The sequence below is a fragment of the Schistocerca nitens genome, chromosome 1 (assembly GCF_023898315.1).
Source record: "Schistocerca nitens isolate TAMUIC-IGC-003100 chromosome 1, iqSchNite1.1, whole genome shotgun sequence".
NCBI classification, from domain to species: domain Eukaryota; kingdom Metazoa; phylum Arthropoda; class Insecta; order Orthoptera; family Acrididae; genus Schistocerca; species Schistocerca nitens.
The window spans coordinates 439,214,656-439,240,694 of record NC_064614.1 but is presented as its reverse complement, the minus strand read 5'-3'; the positions used below and the strand labels follow the sequence as shown (position 1 = coordinate 439,240,694).

General features: G+C 40.7%; 1 protein-coding gene across 1 annotated transcript in view; it reads left to right on the top strand.

The window, feature by feature from the left end:
* Positions 1-26,039, top strand: part of LOC126253100 (E3 ubiquitin-protein ligase TRIM37-like) — a gene marked incomplete at its 5' end in the record, with an annotated part of 178,035 nt that overhangs the window by 2,115 nt on the left and 149,881 nt on the right. The window lies entirely within an intron of this gene.

The window sequence follows — 26,039 nt, the reverse complement described above, 5'->3', positions numbered from 1 at the left end:
TGCTCTCAAAAGCTAATCATTTGCATATCACTGCATCTTCTTCCTGTCGGTTAAATTTCGCGTCTGTAGCACGTCATCTTCGTGGTGTAGCAATTTTAATGGCCAGTAGTGTAACTTTCGCATGATGTGTCACTGCCAAGTAACGCAGCACGATGAAACCTGGACCATACATATAACGAACTGCTACAGTATTGTACAGAAAGTAACTGAAACAAATACAATATGTTACGAACAAAAATGACACTTTTGTTCAAATACAATAATTACACTGAAGTCACTACGATTTATGATGGTCCCCTGTACATTACAGAAGGTGGGACGCAGTTCTTAACATGGTGTGTTATCACCACAGACGACTGAAATGTGTTCCCACGTTGGCCACAGAGTTGGTAAGGAGTTATTGTGGCAGGGAGTTCCATTTCTGCTGCTGGATGGTTGTTTTGCACATTGACGTGCAGCAGTACGCCTCCCCAACGTATCTCAAACATGGACGCTAGTATTTAAGATGGGGAAACGGGCTGGCCAGTTCATTCGCCGAATATCCCCTAGTTGCACGAGCCACTCCACCTACGCTATTCAATGCGGTCGTGCACTGTTATCCATAAAAATGAAGACAGGACCCTATGCACCCCTGAAAGGACGCACATTGGGAAGGAATAAACTGTCACAACGAGTGTGAACCGGTGGGTGTACTGTCTTCGAAGGTTTGGAGGGCATTACGCCTTCCTACATCATAGCATCTGGATCATAAAGCGACCATGTTCGGCAACCCTGGACCTATCCTCATTTGGCGAGAGGTGACAACATGTAATTCATCCAGGAACACTGATCGTTTTTGTGGTCCAAGTGTTATGATAGGGAGAGGCATTGTGTTGCCCATGTGTACTGCCCTCCAAATCTCTGATGACGGTACACTAAATGGTCAACGTTATTGTAACACTGTCCTTCCCCATGCGCGTCTTTTCAGTTCATTCGGCACTGACTTCATTTTTGTATATGACAATGTGAAACAGCATCGTACAGCACAGATGGAGGAACTTTTGGAATGGTATTCGGCGAATGGACTGGTCTGCCCGTCCCCCCTACTTAAATCCGATCAAGCATGTGTGAGATGCCTTGGGGATGTATACTGCAGCACGACCACATGCACCAGCCACAATCCAGCAGCTCTCAACAGCGCTGGTGGAGGAATGGAAAGCTCCACCTTAAGTTCTCCTTACTAACCTTGTGGCCAGCGTGGGAGCACGTTGCAGAGCATGCATTGCCGTCCGTGGTGATCACACACCCTGTTAAGAACCAGTATCATACATTTTGTTCAAAAAATATTCAAATGTGTGTGAAATCTTATGGGACTTAACTGCTAAGGTCATCAGTCCCTAAGCTTACACACTGCTAACCTAAATTATCCTAAGGACAAACACACACACCCATGCCCGAGGGAGGACTCGAACCTCCTCTGGGACCAGCCGCACAGTCCATGACTGCAGCGCCTTAGACCTCATTTTTTTAAAAAAAATCTCATTTTCTTCGTTTTATCTGCTCGTGGCGGATGTCGCTAGACATGCATTTCAGGTCGTCGTTGATCCATTAACTATTTTTTTTTTTTTATTACAGAGGGCAGCTAACTGTCTGACCGAACACGCTGAGTTACCGTACCGGCGTAATTATCCTAAGGACAAACACGTACACCCATGCCCAAGGGAGGACTCGAACCTCCGTACCGCTCGGCCAACCCAGCGCGGCATACATTTTGTAATGTCTGGGAGCCATCTTGAACCGCTGTGACAAGTGTAATTATTGTCTTTGAATAAAAGTGTCATTTTTGTTTTTCTTATTGTGTATTTCTTTCAGTTACTTTCTGCACTATAGTGTAGCAGTTTTATCTGTGTATGGTCCGAGTTTTATCGAGCTATGTTACCTAGCAGTGACACATCCTGCGAAAGCTGCTTTCATCTTTAAGTTTTGCATACGAGTCTATGAACACTCCAGCGGCTCGTGCCAAACAAAATCGGTCATGGAACGTCTCTGATGCGTACTTCTTGTTTCTGTTTGAATAAAACGAAATCGCAGTTTAAGTAGTCTTGGGCGGAATGAAACCACACGATAAACTTTGCCAATCTTCCTTAACCCTTCTATGTCTAGAGAAGACGTAGTAAAATGTATAGCATACAGCATACGACGTTGACAAAATTAGTAGTTATGCCACGATTTTTGAGTCCACAAGAAGTTCTAATTGCAGTGACGAAAGTAAGTGGTCGGGAACGTTACAAACTGAAGCGACAAAGAAACTGGTACAGGCACGCGTATTCAAATTCCGAGATATATAAACAGGCAGAATGCGGCGCTGCGGTCGGCAACGCCTATGCAGGGTGTAAATTTTTAATTCACAAACCAGAATAACTCGAAAAATAAGCTTCACACGAAAAAATGTGTAGAATCCAAAGCTGACTGTTTTCGAAGGAAACATCTACTGGTGCTAAAATTAGCCCGCCACCCCATCCCCGCTGGGGGTGGAGCGGGATGCAACTTAAAAATTTCAAATGGGAACCCCTATTTTTTATATCAGAATCAGATTCTACATAAAAAAATACGTACATTTTGTCTTAAACAGTTGTTTTGGTCCTTGGTTGTTGGCGCTGTAATTCAAGAAAATCCATGTTCTCATTTCTGCGTGGAAAATGGTTACACATAAATAAAATACACGTATTTACTTCGTAAATTTTGATTCGCTAAAATTAAAACTCTCTCTCTCTCTCTCTCTCTCTCTCTCTCTCTCTAACCATAGGGTGGGGTTTGAGAGAGAGGAATTAGAGTTTTACAAATGTTAACCCAAATATTTTTTCCGCAGATTCGGAAAAGTTTTGTTTGTTTCGTGGTCATGAGGCCACACAACTTTTAATTATCAAACAAATCATCTGACTATCTAACTAACTAACCAAACAGTCTACTAACTAACGAGTTAACTCATTAACTAAAAAACTATCTGACTCACGAACCTAATTTTTTATTAGATTCGGAGTAATCACTCTTGTTTGTCGAGAAGTCTCACAGCTGGGGTGCTTGCTTAATTTGAGTCTTTTAGTTTCGGGTGGAAAAACATAGGAAACTACATTCATAAATTTATTGACTTAAATCCATTGTTCACACCTTTATTTTATTTCGGAATATCGCGGCTGTTACGTCGTTTATATTTTTATAATTATGTACGATCGATAATCGATACTCTTATCCAGCCCTTGCTGATGAGCTGCGTAATGTTTCGAAGTGCCGCCGATAGGTAGCGCAGGGACGAGAAATTCGCCCTTTCTCGTCATAAGACTGGACTTTAGAGATTATAAGAATTAATGTAATAAACGCACTGCATCTTTTAGCGGTCTGAGCATTCAGACAGCAATACATCGTTCATAACGATTGTCTTTTGGGCGACTTATGTTTGATTACCGTGTGTGACTGCGTTCGCGGCTTTTGCTTGATACCAGTCGCGTTTGACGCGGAGTTAGTATTGCTAGGCGGAATTACGCCGAGCTAGCCGCTTCTAGCTCATAGAAATTCTAACCCTGCTTTTCTCCACGCCCCTTATCTTCCCTCTCATGAAATTAATAGGTGGCATATGTCATTATGAATTATCTTTCTATGGAAAACCAAATTGAGATGGTGTACATTTATGGAGAAAGTGGGAGAAATTTTGACGATGCAGTCGCGCTTTATGCGCAGCGTTTTCCTGGCCAAGTACGATCACTGTCCTCTTTTGTTCACGTTATTAAACAATTTACTGCGGAAGGTAGTGTGAACTAGAAAAAAGGAACCCGTGCAGCAACTGGAGAAAACAATCAAGTGGCAGTCCAGCTGTTGTGGCTCATAATCCACATGCGAAATATCAAGGCAATCAGGAATTTCACACATGAATATTTGGAAAATCCTGAAGCTCCACAAATGTCATCTATACCATGTATCCATGCATCAGGAACTACATGGCGATGACTTATAAAACCGTCTAACGTTTTGTCACTGGGCAGTTTAGCGGGTGAAAACAAACCAAAACTTTTTTGCCAGGGTACTTTTCTCCGATGAGGCAACGTTCACAAACCACGGCGAAGTTAATAGCCATAACATGCATTACTGGAGTGAACAGAACCCACACTCGATTCGAAAAGTCGACCATCAGCGACCTTGGTCAGTTAATGTTTGATGTGGTATAATTGCCGATAAACTGATTGGTCCATATTTTATCGACGGTAATTTGAAAGGCAACAAATATCGAAACCTACTTGAAAATGAACTGCCAGATCTGCTTGAAGACCTGAGCATCGAACTTCGACAAAGCATGTGGTTTCAACATGATGGTTGTCCAACGCATTATTCATTAGTAGCGCGATGTACTAGATCGACTTTACCATGGTGGTTGGATCGGCAGGGCAGGTCCTGTGAATTGGCCAGCCAGATCGCCTGATCTTACCTCGCCAGATTTTTTCTTATGGGGTTATCTAAAAGATATCGTTTATCATGAAACGCCTACCACTCGCGAAAACATGATGCAAAGAATAAGAGATGCTTGCGCTGCAATTACACCAGACTTGTCATCAAGATGTGTGCAGGGATTTACAGCACGAGTCAATAAATGCATCGAAGTTGGAGGTCATCACTTTGAACATTTGATTTCATAAAACGGTGAGATGCAAGGGATTTACGGATAACAAGCAGGCCGAAAGTGAGACGCGATGGGACTCACTGTAAACAAGCATCCCAAAATTGATTTACTTGCAAGTATTTGCAAATAATCAACAATAAAACGAAGGGGAATACTTTCATCTTTAGTTAGCGAGTGGGTTAGTCTTTTCCTCAGTTAGTCTTTTACATTCTTTACTCTGTTAGTTAATGAGTTCACTAGTTAGTAAGTAGGATGTTTGATTAGTTAGTTAGTTAGTCAGATGATATGTTTGATAATTAAAAGTTGTGTGGCCCCATGACCACGAAACAAACAAAATTTATCCGAACCTGCGGAAAAAATTAATATGGGGGTTCTAATTTGTAAAACTCTACTTCCTCTCTCTCAAACCCCACCCTATAAGGAGAGACAGAGAGAGAGTTTTAGTTTTAGCGAATCAAAATTTACGAAGTAAATAAGTATTTTTTATTTATCTGTAACCATTTTCAACGCAAAAATGAGAACATGGATTTCCTTGAATTACAGCGACAACTACCAAGAATCAAACAACTATTTAAGACAAAATGTACGTAGTGTTTATGTAGAATCTTATTCTGCAATAAAAAATGGGGGTTTTCACTTGAAATTTTAAAGTTGCCTCCCGTTCCACCCCCAGGGGGCTGGGGTGACCGGCTAATTTTAGCACCAGAAGATGTCTCCCTCGAAAATCATCAACTTTGGATTCTACACATTTTTTCGTGTGAAGCTTATTTTTCGAGTTATTCTGGTTTGTCAACTTAAAGTTTACACCCTGAGTGAGACAAGCGTCTGGCGCAGTTCTTAGACCGGTTACTGTTGTAAATGGCAGGTTATCAAGATTTAAGTGAGTTTGAGTTTATAGTCGGAAAAAGATCGGTGAGACACAGCATCTCCGAGGTAGCAATGAAGTGGGGATTTTCCCGTACGATCATTTCACGAGTGTGCCGTTAATATCACAAATCCGGTAAAACATCAAATCTCCGACTCCGCTGTGGCCGGAAAAAGATCCTGTAATATCGAGACCAACGACGGCTGGAGAGAATCGTTTAACGTGACAGATGTGCAACCCTTCCCCAAATTGCTGCAGATTTCAATCCTGGGCCATAAAGTGTCAGCGTGCGAACCATTCAAGGACACATAATCGATATGGGCTTTCGGAGCCGAAGGTCCACTCGTGTACTTTTGATGACTGCACGACACAAAGCTCCGTAATGGTGTTGGGTGTGTGCAGTTGGATTGATATGGGACCCCTAATACGTCTAGACACGACTCTGACAGGTGACACGTACGGAAACATCCTGTCTGATCACCTGCATCCATTCATGTCCATTTTGCATTCCGACGGACTTGGGAAATTCCGGCAGGTCAATGCGACAACCCACACGTCCAGAATTGTTGCGGAGTGGCTCTGAGATTAAACACACTTCCCAGACCTGAACATTATTGAGCATATCTGGAATGCCTTGCAACGTGCTGTTCAAATGAGATGTCCACCCCCCGTACTCTTACGGATTTATGAACAACCCTGCAGGATTCATGGCGTTAGTTCCCTCCAGCTTTACTTCAGACATTAGTCGAGTCCGTGCCATGTCGTGTTGCGGCACTTTTGCGTGCTTGCGGGGACCCTACACGATATTATGCAGGTGTACCAGTTTCTTTGGCCCTTCAATGTATGTTTCCATTGCTCTTTAGTCCAGTTTTTGTTCTCATTTTTGGTATTCGTCTAATTTACATGAGGCTTGTCAATAATAGCCCTAACATTTTTGTGACCTTGGCCACATTTTTTTCATTGTCAGTGTGTTTTCTAGACGTGTAGTTTCCTCGGTATTCATTTTTTTTCTTTTTTTACAGCTGTCTTCTTACAAGAGGCAACAGTTACGAGCAGTTCCCTCGTGTCTGTGATAACAACTTCAGCTTTTATTGTGATAAGAGGCAAAATTTATTAATTAATTTTGTATGTTTTTAATACGCTAGAAGGAGCAGCGCTACATGTCCGTAATAAAATTACCACTATTGTCACTGATGCGCCAACGAAGCAGTTACCGACAATTTGGCCGCTTTAGAAGTCTCTAACGGTCTGAGATGAACGTAGATGAGTACATCACCACAATTATTAAAGGTTTGTTGCTGGCTCAAACCAGTCCAGAGACATTATAGTAGAACAAGAAAGTTGTTACGGTATGACCGAAACATCAGTCTACCACGCGGGGAATGTTGCGTTAGCGCCACGATCTTTATACTTTCCCTCCAATCAAGTTCTCAAAGAGATCAAGCATTCGAAAATCGATTTGCATTCAACTGCTGGCGTTAGTCATGTACGTTCTTCTCCTTTTACCTTCTCAAGCCAGTCCTTGCGTTGCACAAATGAAGTACGATGGAAACGTTCAGTCATACATGTGGTTCCAAACACGTATAAGGCAAAGGCATCCAAGGAGCGGAATGAAAACCATATGACCAAACCAAAGAACATTTTTTCCTACTGTCAAGCGCCCGAACGGCATTTTCGTAGAATCAGGAATCTCGTTTTCGCTGATAAACTAGCGACTTGCTTTTGTTACCGGTTGTGAATCTGCTGCTGTTCTGCACAAATGACATTGCATCAAGCATGGGGGAGAAGTATAGTTGAATGGCGATGCGGAAGACCGCTACTGTTTGTCAAGAAGTCTGGCCGGACCGCCTATAGCTGTAAAGCTCCGTTTGTGAGGAACATTTAATTAATGAGCTTGGTTCTCCTCTTAGTTGGCCAAAACTGGCTTCAGACAAGTTTCCAGTATCCAGAAAGTTCTGTTGTAGGAGTTACAATTTTGGTCTGTTTCTCTGTGGTTTTTCCATTACGGCAGAGCAATTTTTCTGTGGACAGGGATGGTTAGATTACTAGTAGCTCGAGAGAGAGTGCAATGAGGCAACACCCTTTAGAGAGCTGTTGTTAGTAAAAGACGGATAGAACCAATGGGAATACCTATTACTGAAGCAAGAGGAAACAAAACTGTGGCTACTACATTGATTGTCTGAAAGGCCGACACGTTTAACAAATTCCTGCAGTCAATCTGTTCTGGACATTGTATAGCAGTCGAGTACAGGTACTCAAGTACAGTCGAGTACTCTGCAGAGTAAAGTGGTGAGTTTTTGTGACACCCAGCATGGCGTAGACGTGATAGATATCGTTTCGACAGTCTTGTAGTGTCTTCAGGTTATAGTCGTGGTCAAGAGATACCTGGAAACTTAGGGGTCGAAGAAGTTATAGTTGCCATTCTTACGACGACAGGCTAACGAGAAAGGGAGCATACAGAGGTACATGATTGCGGTTCGATTAAAAATTATTTTCCTGAGTTTTTTTTCAGACGTGGGACACCTTAAGAGGGCGAAGTGGAGACGCCACGTAGTTTTCTTCTGGTCCAGTCGTCGCACATGTAAAATTTACTGAGTACCAGAGTTTTTGTTAGTGGAACTGAATTTATAATTAGTTAACTTCGACTCACAGATGAAAAAGAGGCTAATCTTCTAAAAACATTTCATAACTTCGGAAATAAAGGACCTTCATCCCGTGAATTCCTCTCTATCTCTGCATAATTAGTACAACATACATCTATTCAAACCTGTTTACTGTGCTCAAGCCTTGGTCTCCCTCCACACTTCCTTCCATTGTCAAACTGATGCTTCATTATATCCCATGATATGTCCTGTCAACGTGACACGTCTTTTAGTCAAGTTCTGCCATAAAATTCTTTTCTCCATAATTTTATCCAGTGTCTCCAATCTTCAGCATTCTCCTGAAGCCCAAGTCTCACTTCCGTACATCGTTACACTCTGGACTTCTTAACATCTATGTTTATACAGGGTGTTACAAAAAGGTACGGCCAAACTTTCAGGAAACATTCCTCACACACAAAGAAAGAAAATATGTTATGTGGGCATATGTCCGGAAACGCTTACTTTCCATGTTAGAGCTCATTTTATTACTTCTCTTCAAATCACATTAATCATGGAATGGAAACACGCAGCAAACAGAACGTACCAGCGTGATTTCAAACACTTTGTTACAGGAAATGTTCAAAATGTCCTCCATTAGCGAGGATACATGTATCCACCCTCCGTTGCATGGAATCCCTGATGCGCTGATGTAGCCCTGGAGAATGGCGTATTGTATCACAGCCGTCCACAATACGAGCACGAATAGTCTCTACATTTGGTACCGAGGTTGCGTAGACAAGAGCTTTCAAATGCCCCCATAAATGAAAGTCAAGAGGGTTGAGGTCAGGAGAGCGTGGAGGCCATGGAATTTGTCCGCCTCTACCAATCCATCCGTTACCGAATCTGTTGTTGAGAAGAAGCGTACGAACACTTCGACTGAAATGTGCAGGAGCTCCATCGTGCATGAACCACATGTCGTGTCGTACTTGTAAAGGCACATGTTCTAGCAGCACAGGTAGAGTATCCCGTATGAAATCATGTTAACGTGCTCCAATGAGCGTAGGTGGAAGAACATGGGGCCCAAACAAGACATCACCAACAATGCCTGCCCAAACGTTCACAGAAAATCTGTGTTGATGACGTGATTGCACAATTGCGTGCGGATTCTCGTCAGCCCACACATGTTGATTGTGAAAATTTACAATTTGATCACGTTGGAATGAAGCCTCATCCGTAAAGAGAACATTTGCACTGAAATGAGGATTGACACATTGTTGGATGAACCATTCGCTGTACCCGTGGAGGCCAATCAGCTGCTGATAGTGCCTGCACACCCTGTACATGGTACGGAAACAACTGGTTCTCCCGTAGCACTCTCCATACAGTGACGTGGTCAACGTTACCTTGTACAGCAGCAACTTCTCTGACGCTGACATTAGGGTTATCGTCAACTGCACGAAGAATTGCCTCGTCCATTGCAGGTGTCCTCGTCGTTCTAGGTCTTCCCCAGTCGCGAGTCATAGGCTGGAATGTTCCGTGCTCCCTAAGACGCCGATCATTTGCTTCGAACGTCTTCCTGTCGGGACACCATCGTTCCGGAAATCTGTCTCGATACAAACGTACCGCGCCACGGCTATTGCCCCGTGCTAATTCATACATCAAATGGGCATCTGCCAACTCCGCATTTGTAAACATTGCACTGACTGCAAAACCACGTTCGTGATGAACACTAACCTGTTGATGCTACGTACTGATGTGCTTGATGCTAGTACTGTAGAGCAATGAGTCGCATGTCAACACAAGCACCGAAGTCAACATTATCTTCCTTCAATTGGGCCAACTGGCGGTGAATCGAGGAAGTACAGTACATACTGACGAAACTAAAATGAGCTCTAACATGGAAATTAAGCGTTTCCGGACACATGTCCACATAACATATTTTCTTTATTTGTGTGTGAGGAATGTTAACTGAAAGTTTGGCCGTCCCTTTTTGTAACACCCTGTATATTGAAGACAATATTGTGTCTCTGTACAGAAATGCTTTTCTTGCTGTTTGTCGTGTCTGCATGTTATATCCCCTGTACTTTAGTCGTTGTCACTTGTTTTGCGATTCAAATAGTAAAGTTTATCTACTGTTTTCAGTATCTCATTTCCTGATCTAATTCCGTCAGCCCCGTCTGACTTAATTCGACTACATTCCATTACCCTGTTTCTTTTGTTGGTATTCATTTTAAAATGTTTTCTCAACACGTTTTCCATTTCGTTCAACTGCTCTTCCAAGTCCTTCGCAATCTATTGTACAATTACAACGTCATGGAAAAACCTTTCAGTTTTTGTTTCTTCTCCATGAACTTTAATGCAATTTCCAAATTCCTCCTTTGTTTCCTTGACAGATTTCTCATTGTTAAAAAATTGAATAACATCTGAGGTATGCTACAGACATGTCTCACTTCTTTTTCAATTACTGCTTGTCTTTCATGTCTTGCAGTCTGGTTTTTGTACAGGCTGTAGATAATGTCCTGACCTCCAGATTTTATGCATGCTACCTTAGAATTTCAAAGATAGCATTCCATTCTCATTTCTCAAAAGTTTTCTCTAAATCTACAAATAGTATGAACGACGGTCTGCCTTTCTTTAATCTACCTTGAAACGTCCCCTTAGAAAAATTATACATGACTGTGCTTAAACTGACACACAGTATTTTTAGCGCAACGCAATCTGACTTTCAAAAATTCCTACAAAAGAATGGCCCTGACTAACATTAACCTACACCTTTCACAAATCACTTACCGCACCAAAAATCTTCGTTACTCGAACTACTGCAATACAGCGAGCGCCACTACTGCCAGCTAAATAAAAGATTCAAACTACGGAAGGCACTAACTACTGATAGGCATAGTTAGCAAATGAAAGATTTTAATAGAGAACAAACAATGCATTTACCTTAATAGTGTTCAAGCCATAATATATATAGTAGTTCATGACATCCAGTCTTACAAATTTCAAAACTCCGCCATTTCTCTCCCCACATCCACCACTGCTGGCGGCTCACCTTCAACTGCGCAACGCTACACGCTGTTGACAGCCAACTGCCCAACAGTACAATGGCCAACAACAATGCAAACCAGCCACAGACTGCACACAGCACAGCCAGTGATTTTCATACAGAGCGCTACGTGGCGTTACCAATATAAAAACCTGAACAGCCTACTTACATGCTCCCCGCAAAATATTTTACAAATTGTTTTGGGCAGTGGCCAATACAGATTTGAAACAAATTTTCATAATTACAATAACAAAGAAATCAAATGCACACACTTATTGATACAATGTTGGTCAAAAGCTAAAATTTTATCACAGTCCATAAAGACAGTCCTGATCATTCATCACAGTAAAATTGCAGTTTTATTTTTTTTCTCAACGTCTGAGCAGTAAAAGACAATGCACACAGAAGTAGTGGATTTCCATGCAGTCTTGAAGAAGTAGTGTTGTCCTTCCAACAGAAAGACAGTGCTGACTCTTGAAATGGAGACAGGTAATGGTCCACAACAGAGCAAACCCACAGCAGAGTCAGTCGAAGTTTTGAAGAATATTGGTAGGTAGGTCATCACAGAGCAGACCACTGTAGTCTTGTTAGAGATTCCGGTATTGGTGGGCCACCAGAGGTGCAGACCCACTGCAGTCCTTGTAGAAATAATGGTGTTGGTGAGTCATCAAAAGTGTAGACCCACCGTAGTCCTTGTAGAGATGGCTAGCAGCCATATGTTGCGACTGTACAGGTGCACAATCACCATCGAAGAGTCTTGTACTATATAGAAAGTCTATAAACCACCACTTGTGCACTCACAAGGTTTTTTTAATTGTCCTTAGAACCAGCAATGCTGTTATCCAATCCCTTGCTGAATTATTAACACATGTGCAAACACTATCAGTCCCGCCCGCAGCTCGTGGTCGTGCGGTAGCGTTCTTGCTTCCCATGCCCGGGTTCCCGGGTTCGATTCCCGGCGGGGTCAGGGATTTTCTCTGCCTCGTGATGGCTGGGTGTTGTGTGATGTCCTTAGGTTAGTTAGGTTTAAGTAGTTCTAAGTTCTAGGGGACTGATGACCATAGATGTTAAGTCCCATAGTGCTCAGAACCATTTTGAACTATCAGTCCCTACTTCTCACATATTGTCCATATACTATGACCAACAGAAACGTGTGCAGTGAAATGTAACTTACAAGTTACTTAATTTGATGAACTGGTGTCAATTACAATTTGATAACATAAGAATACAATAACAAAGGTACAAAATACATCATTAAAGAACATAACAATACAGATAACATTTGTAGTAAAACAGGCTTTACAAAAGAATAGAAATAAACAGATACATCAGTGTTACATACATCGTATTAGCTAAACACATAAAGACAGGAAAAACACAAATACACAAGAGTACACAAACACATAGCAGAATAATACAAAAGGAATGACAGGGTTCATTTTCAGTGTAACATTTGGTACTGCAGTCCAACCCAAAACTTCATTCCATTGATCTTTCCTCTTATTTCAACATTTGTTTCCACGAAAAAAATCCTATCCAAGCATGCTTTCTGTATTTATATGTTCACATATTTCTTACCTTATTATTTATTTTCCATTATCTTACCTCATCATTTATTTCCAAGAAAATCCTACCTAAACCTGTTGTCCTTAAACCCTACTTTTTTGTTCATGTCCTCTTTCAAAATTCTTTTTTGGCCAACCCATTTTCTTATAGCTTCTCAATTCATTTCTTCCAATTCATCACAACTCTTTCTCTCATATAACCTACCCCATCTTAAGCTAACTTAAATCTATTGAGCTCAGATGCTAAACTAAGGGACGAGGCAATGCAGCAGCACAAAACAATTAACGCAAACAGCAATGACAAAAAAATGCAAATTGGCAAAGCAAGCAGCAGTATTACAACTAATATAAGTCAATGAGCAGCAAACAAGAAAAATAAATCAGTAGTAAACTGGCTTAGCAGAGTAACACAAATTAAAATTCAGTAGCACTATGCCTGGCAAACAGCAGCAGCAAATGCAATAACTTATGCCTAAACATGACAAAGCTCAAGCACAAAAAATATTACAGTAAAAATGGACATGTTTAATACCTGTGTCACATCTTAACACTAGAGTGATGCATCACAACAACTTACTCTACCAAAAAAATTACCAAGTAGTTGAAAACAAAATTATGTATGCAGTTACTGTTATTAATCCCTTCTTATTGTTCTTTCCATTCCAAGTGCTCCTTTTTCGAAGAATGTGGATCATAAAATTATTATTTAATAGATCTGTTGGCAGAAAGTGTTCACTTTAGCAAATGCATTTAATTTTATTTTATAAAACAAATGTTGCAACACAGCTGGAAACCAGATATCAAATGAAATAAGCAACTATGTACAGAGTAAAGCATAAAAATATCATTCAATAGTCATGTGGCATTTCATAAGTTAGTAGAAATTCTCTCAACTCTCGTAGACAGACGCTTGTTGTAATCAGGTGTGCAGATGTAAGAATATTTCCCATCAATTCATAAGCATTTCAGTAAGTAGCACAAAGTACGAGTAATCATATGTTTTCAAGTAATGAGCATGTCATATTTGCGATGCTTTCTACAAAGGAACGTCAGTAGCGAGGTTAATGGTCTCTTTTTTCTTTCTCCACCTGTGCCTCTGAAAGGCACACACTAATGGCTTTTTTCCAGGCGACTGTCGCACAGCTGGGTGCCCACGATGCTTTACGTGAAGGTCACTTAACTTTCCTACCGAAATATTTGCAACACCAGTTTGCACTACAGTGACAGTCTCATATAAAAAATTTCACAGGTCGAGAATTTGCGTTGCAAATGTGTAGAAACAAAATCCTATGAATATAACAGTGTCCAAAAAATTTTCGCCGGCATTGTGATACATTCACGCATTTACACACATTTCAAAACTCTTAAAGTACGATTCTCAGTTTCCAACATCCTTTTTCACAAACCAGAGTCCCTAACCACTACTCATTATTCCTTGCTTTATTACACATATAAATATTCGTAGACACTTCTTCAATATTTCATCATGATAAATACGTAGCATAATCAAATTCCTCATATAGCATCAGCTTATTGATCATAAACATACCGCAACAGCATAATACACATCGTCATCATAACATCATAAAACCTCAGCCAAATCTCAAAATCGTCGTAGCTTCCTCCAATAATTTCAAAACCTAAAAAAAATTCTCTGCTCATGTCAAAAGTTTCATCTACCTCAAACGTACTTTAAAAATCATGATCCCATACCAAATACATCATTCAAAGCTCTCATAGTATCACAATGGTTCCGAAAAAATATGAACATTTCACAAAGTACAGACAAAACACAATTTCATAAGTGCGAAGTTATGCAACTGTGTAATTACGTAAACATCTGTCACTGATGTAGTAAAATAAATATTTGTCTCTCTCAGTTAAATGATAAGATAGCTGTGTAATTCTGTGTTAGAGAAATATGGTACCGATGTGTAAAGTTGTATAAGCAAATACCATATTAGCTAGGGCTCCTTGTGCTTGCCAAACACATGGTACACAAAATAGGCGTGTACCCCCTTGAGGATTAATGTAATTATACCCTCAGGTGTTACAGATTACAGCAATGGAATGAAATCTATCACGGAAAACCTTTGTATCATCGTACTTCAAATATCTTTAAAAATAAATGTTTTAAGTACAAAATTAATCACTCAAATACGTGTACTGTAGCGCTAAACTGTGCGTCTTGTTGTAAGATAATCTCTGTGGAAGTGTCGTAGTTATCGTCCACCGAAAGCTAAGTTCTGCAGAAGTCAATGTACTTACCTCATGATAAACAAAAGTGAAATGCTTTGCGTATAGATATCTTAGTTATTACGCTTATTGCCGTGATGAAGAAAGTACTGTGCTGTAACGTATTGTTGTGCTACGGAAAAGGCTGTCTCACTGTAGATATACCACAAAAGTTACTACTAAAACATGTTTTACTTTCCAGAATAATTTAGAAAAACTGTGCAGATATAAAACAGAGACACCGCAAAAGCAACATTGTAAATTGTCACTCATTAGTAGCGTCGTGATAAAATCGTGTAGCTGTCACATAATCTAACCACTGTGTCATCTGGTATCTCACAGAAAGTACTTTAAATCCAGAATGTATTTTCAAGTAAACCAAAATGTTGCATTAAAATCTCATTAGCAGTACTGGTAAATGTTCTAAGTATGTGAGCCTTATAGTCGTTACATAATCGTGCAACTAACAAGCAAGAATGTACAACTAACAACACTGTGTCGTCTGTTCACTAAACAATGCATTCGTAATTGAAATAAGTTCTCTTGGTTCTTGACTGGATATTTAACTTCAAACATTGTTGCATGTTAACAGATTCTACGTCTATCAAAGCATACTAGTAATGTAAAGTGAAAAGTTATAAAGCAAAGACAAAAATAAAAAGCAGATTATCTTTCAATAAGCGGTTTTACATGTGAAATGTGGTGCAAGCCTTTATTCTTAATACTATGCAGAGCTCCAGCTTCAACGGAATCATCGTGTGGTATATGTCGGTAAAGAATACTGGAATTTTTCTCAAGGTTAGCATCTATGTTATTTTTCTCTGAGCCAGCTGGCGCACGCAGCTGCCTGCTGTGCGAGTCATTGTCTGTCTCTTTGTTGGCGCGCGTCGTTATTATGATTAGGAGACCTAACTTCTACAAATTCACCTTGTCGAGAGTGCCCTGCTCTGTTTGAATCCCGCCAGTTCTGATAAATTTAAATTTATCGTTATGATTATATCGTCTGTCGTCATGTCGGTAGATTCCACAGTTTCTTTCTTGTCGGTCACGTGGTGGAGAATTTCTCCCTGAATCGTAACTGTGCGCTGAACTGTTGCGCCTGAAATTATTCTGTCTCCCTTTATAATAATAGTTCAGGTTACCATATTGTCTGTTTCTTTGATTGTCTCTGTCATATTCATTACTACGGAAATGCGAACTTTCTCTGTAACTATTACTCTGCCAGTGGTTGTCATACGGGTGGTGACTGTTTTGGTCACGATTTGTGTTGTGAGAATAGCCTCGTCGTGTCCATTATTTCTTTCATCGCGGAATTGCGACGAATGTGACCTGTAATTGTTGTGTTTCTGTTTTCGCGTTCCGCGATTGTCAGTGTCAATTTCTAATTCTTGTAAGAGTCCATGAAAAGCTTCAATGTCGTCTTTGCAACGTCCTGCCAAAATAATATGTCGTAAATGTTCAGGTAATTTGATTAAGCAAATGTGGATGAGTTCTGAGGGGCTGTATGGGTTTGACAGGTATTGATTCTTGTGCAACATGTCTTCAAAATATTTCAAAAGACTGGAAAATTCAGATTGTTCGAAATGTTTCATCATTATGATGCTATGTTTTACTCGGTCTTGTGTAGCTTGAGACCAATATGCTGAGAGGAAGGCATGATAAAATTCTCCTTCACTGTGACAATCGTGAATGACCGATCGCATTCTTTCAGCTGGTTCATTCTCTAAGTAGCCACACATAAATTCTAATCTGTGCTCTAATGACCAGTTGGGAGGAAAACAATGAGAGAATTGATGGAGGCACGCTTGTGGATGAATGTCGTTGCCAGAATTCTTAAATGTTTTGAATTTACGTGTAGTAATGAACAGCTTATAGTCAAAATCATCATGTCGGCGAGTAGTATATCGGTCATTGTTACGTCGTGTCGGCGGTTCCATCTCAAAATTCGGTGCACCTTGCCAATTTCTTTCATAATTTCCGAAATGCCCTGTGTTATTATTTTGTGGCTTTTCCGTATTTCTAAGTCCCTCTTCCCGTGTTTGAGCGCGAGTGTCCTCTGAAATATGTAATTTTTGTATTACTTGTGCCAACTGATCTTGTACTTCCCGGATTTCTCTTTTGTGTTGCGTATTAATTTGATTCTGATTTTGTTTGAATTTCTTAATTTGTTCATACTCTTCTGTGTCAGTGACGGCTACAGGTCTTGTGTCATTCAGATCATCATCTACCTTTGCAGATAAGTTAGTGAACTGATCCGAAAGTTCGGCTACTTTCTCCGATAGTGTACTTATTTCCCCAGTGTGTTTTTCTGAACCAAGTTTCAGAGTGTCCATTTGTGTTGAAATCGTATCTACTGTGTCCTTTAAGTTTTCCTAAGTTTTTGCAAGTAGTGTAACCGAATCGGTAGATGCAACTGAGTCAACTTTAGCCCACAAGGTCTCATGATTTTCATGAACAATGGTTTGCAGTTCTTTTATTGCTGCTACGTGATTCTGTAATGCATTTTCATGCCGCGAAAAAATAGGTTGAAAATGCTCACAAATTTGTGTTTTTACGTCATTACAGACTTTTTGACATTTCGATTCAATGTTATGTAACTCAGTAGTTAAATCTTCACATGTTTGTTCAAGTGTGGTGTCTAACTTTTGAAGCTTTTGCTGTGTTTGTCTCTGGTGTTGTTCCATTGTGTCTAACTTTTGAAGATTTTGTTCCATTGTGTCTAACTGTTGCTGTGTTTGTCTCTGGTGTTGTTCCCTTGTGTCTAAGTTTTGAAGATTTTGTTCCATTGTGTCTAACTTTTGAAGCTTTTGTCCCATTTGTTGCATTAACTGTAATAACAATGCACTGGTGTCTGAAACATGTTCCTCAGTGCTATTCAGCAATGCATTTGAACCGGCAATATTCGCATTTTGAAAAGCAGGAAATGTGTCTTGACTTATTTGAGAAAACGGCGAGGACGCAAAACCTGAATCTACAGTATTTGCAAGATTGTGTCCTGTCATTTCGGATTCCTGAGGCAAGCTGTTGCCGACCGATCGATCGATAATGCTTCCCTGTTCACAAATTGTTTCACTGCCTACACCATTATTTGCAGCCCGCTCCATTTCCCTATGCACAATTACCAAATTACTACTTTGAAGATTAGTTAATTCATTACACGGTGGCGCTAACACACTGCTTTCGTCTTCACTGTCATTTCTCAGTTTACTTTGGAGCCTAGTATTACGTTTTTCACACGCCATTATTGTCACAATATTTCACACGACAACACAGAAAAGCACAATTTGAAGAGCAAAATTAGAAAACACATTAACATAGCATTGAAAATAATATCTCGTTAATTGCAAGCGCAGCTGCGAAATACTTGGTGCAAATCTACATGCATGCCACAACTGTTTTACTGTACAAGAATGAAAAACTACAACTGCAAAGGAACTTCTCTCTACAATTACGCGCTAGCAATAAATAAAAGGCTGCACTAATTGCACAGACTACAAGAAAAAAATCAGAAGATTCCAGTGAGGTATCCTCGGCTAAGGGTCGACATATGAAACGTCCCCTTAGAAAAATTATACATGACTGTGCTTAAACTGACACACACTATTTTTAGCGCAACGCAATCTGACTTTCAAAAATCCTTACAAAAGAATGGCCCTGACTAACATTAACCTATACCTTTCACAAATCACTTACCTTACCAAAAATCTTCGTTACTCGAACTACTGCAATACAGCGAGCGCCACTACTGCCAGCTAAATAAAAGATTCAAACTACGGAAGGCACTAACTACTGATAGGCATAGTTAGCAAATGAAAGATTTTAATAGAGAACAAACAATGTATTTACCTTAATAGTGTTCAAGTCATAATATATATAGCAGTTCATGACATCCAGTCTTACAAATTTCAAAACTCCGCCATTTCTCTCCCCACATCCACCACTGCTGGCGGCTCACCTTCAACTGCGCAACGCTACGCGCTGTTAACAGCCAACTGCCCAACAGTACAATGGCCAACAACAATGCAAACCAGCCACAGACTGCACACAGCACAGCCAGTGATTTTCATACAGAGCGCTACGTGGCGTTACCAACATAAAAACCTAAACAGCCTACTTACAACCTTCCAGGTTAAGTCGTAGTGTCAGTATTGCCCTGCGTGTCCCTACATTTCTCCATAACCCAAGCTGATCCTACTCAAGCCAGTTCCAAACAGTTTTTCCATTATTCCTTCAAAATTATAGTTTTTATTTACGACAATAACTTATTGAACTGATGGTTCTGTCGTATTCACATCTGTCAGCACCAGCCAGGGATTATTACATTCTTCCCGAAGTCTGAAGGTATATCGACTGTGTCAAGTGCCTTGCATGCCAGGTGGAATAGTTAGGCTCTTCCAAGTAAGAGGAAGAATCAGAAAGTTTTTGCCCCTATATAGTTGTACTATTCTACATACCTTACACTACATAGTCTACATAGTCCCCATGATTCAATAAATTTATCCCATCACAGCACTAAATCTGATATGCACCTGTGTTAGAATTCGTCCGGTTGAATGTGTAACAACCAACGGACTGCTGTCCTGGCTTCGTCATTGGATGTAATTGTTGTTTCACTGGGAGTGAGATTCGGGCTACTTGGTGGGAGGTCCAGACTCTCCCAGTGAAATGACCCAAGCTTATAGGCGGCTCTCATTGCTTCATCAGACCTCGAATTGTCGTGGAAGATGACCACGTTGTCCACATCGGGATTCCCTTGGCGCTTCTTCCTGATGGCAGCCTGCAGACGAGACAGTGTGGAACATAACTCTGTTGACGTTGATCGTTGCACATAGTGGCATCAAATCCAGCAGGAGCGGTTCCTCAGCGATGCTAGAAGACCGTTAATATTACAATCTCAGCAGATGGCTCTTAACGTTTTTTTTTTTTTTTTTTTTTTTTTTTTTCCCTCCCACAGGCGAGCCCGGTGAAATTCCACACCATGCTCTGCTGCTTCGATTCCGGCGTGAACTGCAGTGTCCACATTTCATAGCCAGTAAAAGTGTGGTCCAGGAAACTGTCACTTTCGTCGGTATACAGTTGCATATGATTCAGTGAATCAATCATTCGCTTGCCTTACGTCAGTTCATTCAACTGCTTAGGCACCCATCAACATGAAACCTTCCGGTACCTTAAGGACCCGTAAGCGATGCCGTAAACACTCCCATACGAAATTCCAAGCTCCTGGGAAATGTCCTTGATATCCACACGACGATCCACTTTCACGATTGCATTCACGCAGGAAATGTTGTCGTCAGTCAGCGGCGAATGCATCCTCCCCGATCGCCCATTGTCATGCAAGTCTTCACGGCCTTTCATGAACTCAAAACACCACCATCTGACATTTCTCAAAGTGTGACACTTTCTTCCATTCGTGGGCTACACTTCCTTGTGGATTTCGATGGACGTTCGTCCCTCGCTCCATAGAAAACGAATCACATTTCATTGCTCGTACGCCGTGGACGTGTGAGCCACAACCGCCATCTTCAACAAGTGACAGCAGCCTCGTTGTCGCGGAGCTACCGCCATATAAGGCCGGGCCGGTCTAAGAAAGGTCCACCGCTGGGAATGGATATGTTTACTTTATATTTACAGAGGTAATTTAACTAAAAGAATAGGGGCAACGATTTTCTGACGGAATGTTGTCTACTCCAGGTGCTTGTTAAGACGCAAATCTTTCAGATATCTATTCCTTTTTTTTTTTTTTTTCCCTCGAAGTACCATATCTCAGATCTCATCTTCAAATACTTCCTCATCTCTTTCCGTAATATTGTCTTCAAGTTTGTTTCCTTTGTGCATTCGTTTTTTTTTTATTTCTTCCATTTTCACCCTTCCCTTCTTTACTTAGCTTATCATCCACGTTCTCAATATTCATACAGATACTTCTCTTTCCTCCGCAGGCGTCTGTAATTTTCCTATAGGCGGCCACAATCTTTCTCATTGTGATGCATGCATCCACAGCTTTTCATTGTTTCTCTGAACATCGTAGCTTTGTGATTTTGCATTTTGCTGATCTCATTTCTTAAACGTTTGTATTCCATTTGTCTGTATTTTTATATTTTCTTCTTTCATGCCTTAAATTCCGTATCTAGTGTAACTCCAGACTTTCTAATAGGAATTGTCTTTTTGCCTATTTGATCGTCTGTTCTTTACTATTTCATCCCTCAAAGTTACCCACTCGTCTTTTATTGTATTCCTTTCCCCTGTTTCATTCAATCGTTGCCCAATGTTCAACTTGAAATACTTGGCAGCCTCTGGCTCTTTCCATTTATCTAGGACCAGTCTCCTCAATTTCCTCCTCATCATCATCTCAGCCTTTTTCCACGACATGTGGGGTGGCGTTGCTTGTTGGATCCTTCTCTTCCATAAATGCCTATCCAGTGCTTCTTCTGTGAGCCATCCTTTTTCCCGTAGGTCCCCTGCTACCTTGTCCTTCCATCTCAGTTTCGGTCTTCCTCTTCACCTCGGTCCTTCGATCTCTAGGTCCTCAATTCTTCTCCCCGCGTAGTACTCTCCTCTTCTCTGCACATGTCCATACCATCTTAGCCTACTTTCTTGGATCTTCTTCCCTATGGGCCCCACTTTCGCTGTTCCCCTGATACACTCATTCCTTAGTCTATCCTTTCGTGCCGCCCCACTCATCCACTTTAACTTTCTCATTTCTGCCACTTCCATCTTTTTCTATTGGGCTTTTGTAATTGGCCAAGTTTCTGCGCTATACACCATCGCAGGCCTCACCACAGACTTTAAAGCTTTCCTTTCATTCTGAAGCTAACCTTCTTATCACACAGTACTCCGCTCAGTTTCCTCCAGTTCATCCATCCACTATTTATCCTGTGCTGTATTTCGGCCTCCGGCCCTCCAGTACTTTGCATGAAAGAGTCTACGTATTTAAATTTCTTGGCCAGCGTCAGATTTAATCTGTTGATCGTAATCAATAAGTTATGATCAGAGTCCACATCTTGCTCTGGAAATGTTTTGCATTTTAAAATAGTTTAAAATCTGGTTTCGAAATTTCTCTGTTACCGTTGTGTGCTCTATCTTAAACCATTCGGTTTCTCAGGTTTCTTTCATATATACATCAATCTTTCATGATTTTTAAACCAGCTATTCGCAAAAGCTATGTTATGCTCTGTTCAAAAGCCTACAATGCTTTCCTTTTAATTGCCTTCGTCTGTTCCATGTTCTCCTGCTATTTTTCCTTCTCCCCCTTTCCCCATATTTGAATTCCAGTTCCCCATCACAATTCAGTTTTCGTTTCCCTTGATTATCGTCTTAAATTTTCAGCGCCGTTGACTAACTCAATAATTTATTTTATCAGCTCACACATTCCTTCAATATATTCATGATCTACATTACTGGTAGGCTTATAAATGTATACTCTGTGTAGAGTCTTGACCAAGTGTCCACCTTAGCTTCAATAATGCGTCTGCTATGCTGTTCGTAGTAGCGCACCAGCATTCCTATTTTCTTATTCATTAGTAAACTTACTCCTGCGTCATCCATGTTTGATTTTCTGTGGATAAATCTGTTCTTACATGACCGGTCGTCCTGTTCTTCCTGCCACTGCATTTCATTTATTCGCACTGTGTCTTTCAACCAATCCATTTCTCTTCTGAAATTCTCTAACTTACCTATCCGATAAAAGATATAACATTTAACGCTCTGATCAGTAGAATGGCAGTTTCTTTTCTTTTTTTGCTGCTGACAACATCCTCCTAAGCAATCCCTTCCCGTAGATTTGAATGGCGGAAATCTTTACTTCAAAAATATTTTATCCATACAGTAGACCTGCATGTCCTCGGCAAATATACTGGCAGTAGTTTCCCCTTGATATCAGCCGTTCGAAGTTCCAATTTAGCAAGGCCACACTGGCTAATGTTACAAGGCTAGGTCAGCCATCACACACACTGTTAGCCCTGCAACTACTGAAAAGACTACTGCCCCTCTTCAGTAATCACAGGTTTGTCCGACCACTTCAGTGTGGTCGCACCTATGATACGCCTATCTGTATCGCTGAGGTACTCAAACCACCTTACCACGTCAGGGTTCATTGTTTGTACGGTGTCAACATTACATAACAAACGTGAAGACATAGCAGACGTCAAAAAAAGCTTGAAAGCTGAGTTGAGACCGGCACCTGAGAGTATTTAGGTTACGTTGAAATGGAATGCTGTAAGATACCCATAAGCTCTGTACAGAAGATATCCAAGGGCTACTATACACTGAGGCTGCTTCTAGATCTACATCTACATGTATACTCTGTAACTTTCTGTGGAGTGCATGGCCGAAGGTACATCCCATTGTACTAGTCATAAGGGATTTTTCCCTTCCTCTCACTTATAAATCACTGGAAGAATAATTGTTTAAATGCCTCTGTGTTTTTTGTAATTAACCTAATCTTGTCCTCGCGATCCTTATGGGAGTTATGTGTACGGGGTTGTATTATATTCCTAGAGTTATTATTTAAGGCCAGTTCTTGAAACTTTGTAAGTTGGCTTTCTCAGGATAGTTTACATCTGCCTTCAAATTTGTTCCAGTTCAGCTCTTTCAACATTACCATCAAACCCCCCGCGGTGAAACAAACCTCTGACCTTTAATGGTGCTCTTCTGTGTATGTGTTCCATGTCCCCTCTTAGTCCTATCTGGAAGGAGCACCACAGGATTGAGCAATATTCTAGAATGGGTTTACACGAGTGATTTGTAAGAAATCTCCTTTATAGACTGATTGTATTTCCCTTGTATTCTACGCATAAACTGAAGTTCGCTATATGCTTTACCCATGACTGAACCTACGTAATTGTTCCTACAAAGCGTTACACCCATGTATCTGTAACAGTTTATCGATTCAAACAGTGACTCGTTGATATTATAGTCATACGATACTGCATTTTTTTCATTTTACGACGTGTCCAGTTTTAGATTTCTGACCGTTTAAAGCAAGTTGCCAATACGAGGACCACATTGACCTTATCCCACGCGACTGAATTTCATGCAGCTTCGTCCAAACCGCACTTCATTGTAGATAACCACATCGTCTATGAAAAATTTAAGGTTGCTATTAATATTGTCTGCAAGGTCACTGATATACAACATGAACGACAAGGGATCCAATACACTTCCCTGGAGCACACTGAATTTACGTCTACATCTTTCAATTACTCTCCATCCAAGATAGCTTGCTGCGTCCTCCCTACCAAAAAATCCTCAATGCAGTCACAGATCTCTTTTCATACCCCATACGAACGTACTTTTGATAATAAGTGTAGTGTAAAACTGAGTCAAATGCTTTTCAGAAATCGAGAAATACTGTATCTACTTAACTGCCTTGATCGATGGCTTTCTGTATGTCATGTGAGAAAAAATGCGAGTTGTGTTTCACATGATCGATTTTTTCGAAATACATTCTGTTTGACATAAAGAAGGGCATTCTGTTCGAGATACCGCATTATGTTTGAACTCAGAATATGTTCTAAGATTCTACAAAAAATTTATGTCAAGAATATTAGACAGTAGTTTTGTGCATTTCTTCTACCACCCCTCTCGTAGACAGCTGTGATTTGTGCTTTGTTCCAACTACTGGGCTTGATATTTTGTTCGATCGATCGACGATATAATTAGAAGAGGGGCTAACTCAGCCGAAAATTCAGTATAGAATGTCATAGGGACTCCTTCGATATTAATGATTTTAGCTATTTCTCAACACCGCTGAGACTTATACTTACTTCATTCATTTTTTCGGTGATTCGAGGATTTAATTCGGCCAATTCTCCTGGATTTTATTGCGTAGAAGAACAATTGAAAACGGAGTTGAACAATTCCGCTTTTGCTTTGCTACTCTTAATTTCGGTTTCTGTTTCGTCCATGAGTGACTGGACAATAACTTTGGTGCCACTAACACTCTCTACATATGACCAGGAATCCTTTGGGTTTTGTGAAAGATCTTTCGACAATATTCTGCTGCAATATCATTGAAGGATTGATGTGTTACTGCTCAAGCTACGAGTTGTAACCGATTCAACAACTTCACTAAACATCTGTCTCCCTGATAGCCCTCTGATAACTTTTACTGTATTTGCTTACGGTCGCCATCTCGCATTTTCTTGAAGCTATGCAGTATCACTCCTTGTACCGTCGGATTTCTTCTCCGTCTGCCTTTTAAAAAACTCTTCTGTATTTTGCAACTCCAATACAAAAATTAAAACGTTGGGTGAACACTCTCAGTAGTCGGTACATCAAAGCAATCTCTGCATACAGATTCGAATAGAACGAATTATGATGACATTTATCTTCAATTTCTTTCAACTGTTCCCGGGCGTTGACACTGTAGGCAGCGCCTCTTGTTCTCTGCTTTTAAATACACCGCCAAGCTGTGACGCCAAAGAATAAGCGAGTCCTTCACAGCAGGTGGAGTCGCTCAGTCGGTGTCGCGCCTTAGTGACGTTCTGTGCTCATGTGTCTCGCTCGAACTATGTACGCTGATCAGACCAGCGAGCGCACAGTGGATAATTCCCCATATGCTAACTACCTAAACAACGTTTTTACTCGAACATCTTTCACCTGATTGCGAGGAAGAGGTGAAGCAACCTGTTACACCACAGTATTCACGCACTTCTCTCTTGACAGCCAGAAGCTTCTCATTCAGCAGCGCTCTGTCTATAGCCCTATGCTTTGTTTTGTATCTGTTCTGCAGTATTCTCTGTTTCTCAAGAAGTTTATTTCCAATGATTGCATACCATGTAGGGTCCCTCCCATTATGAACTGCTATTCTGAGAACGTGTATATCCAGTGCAAAGTCAACTGTTCTTTTAAACTTGAACCACAGTCCCTCTACATACGCTTGTCCGGAGCTGTAAGTTTCAATTTCCTCATTGAAATATGACACTACTGCTTCTTTGTCTAGGTTTCTCAAGATATAAATCTTTCTACTGGTTTTAGTTGCCGTTTGTACTTTGGTATTCATTATACTATAACTGCCTCATTGTCACTGGCACGCGTTTCGATGTGGACATCCTCAAAGAGGTCAGATCTGTTTCTTGCCATTACATCAAATACTTTTCCA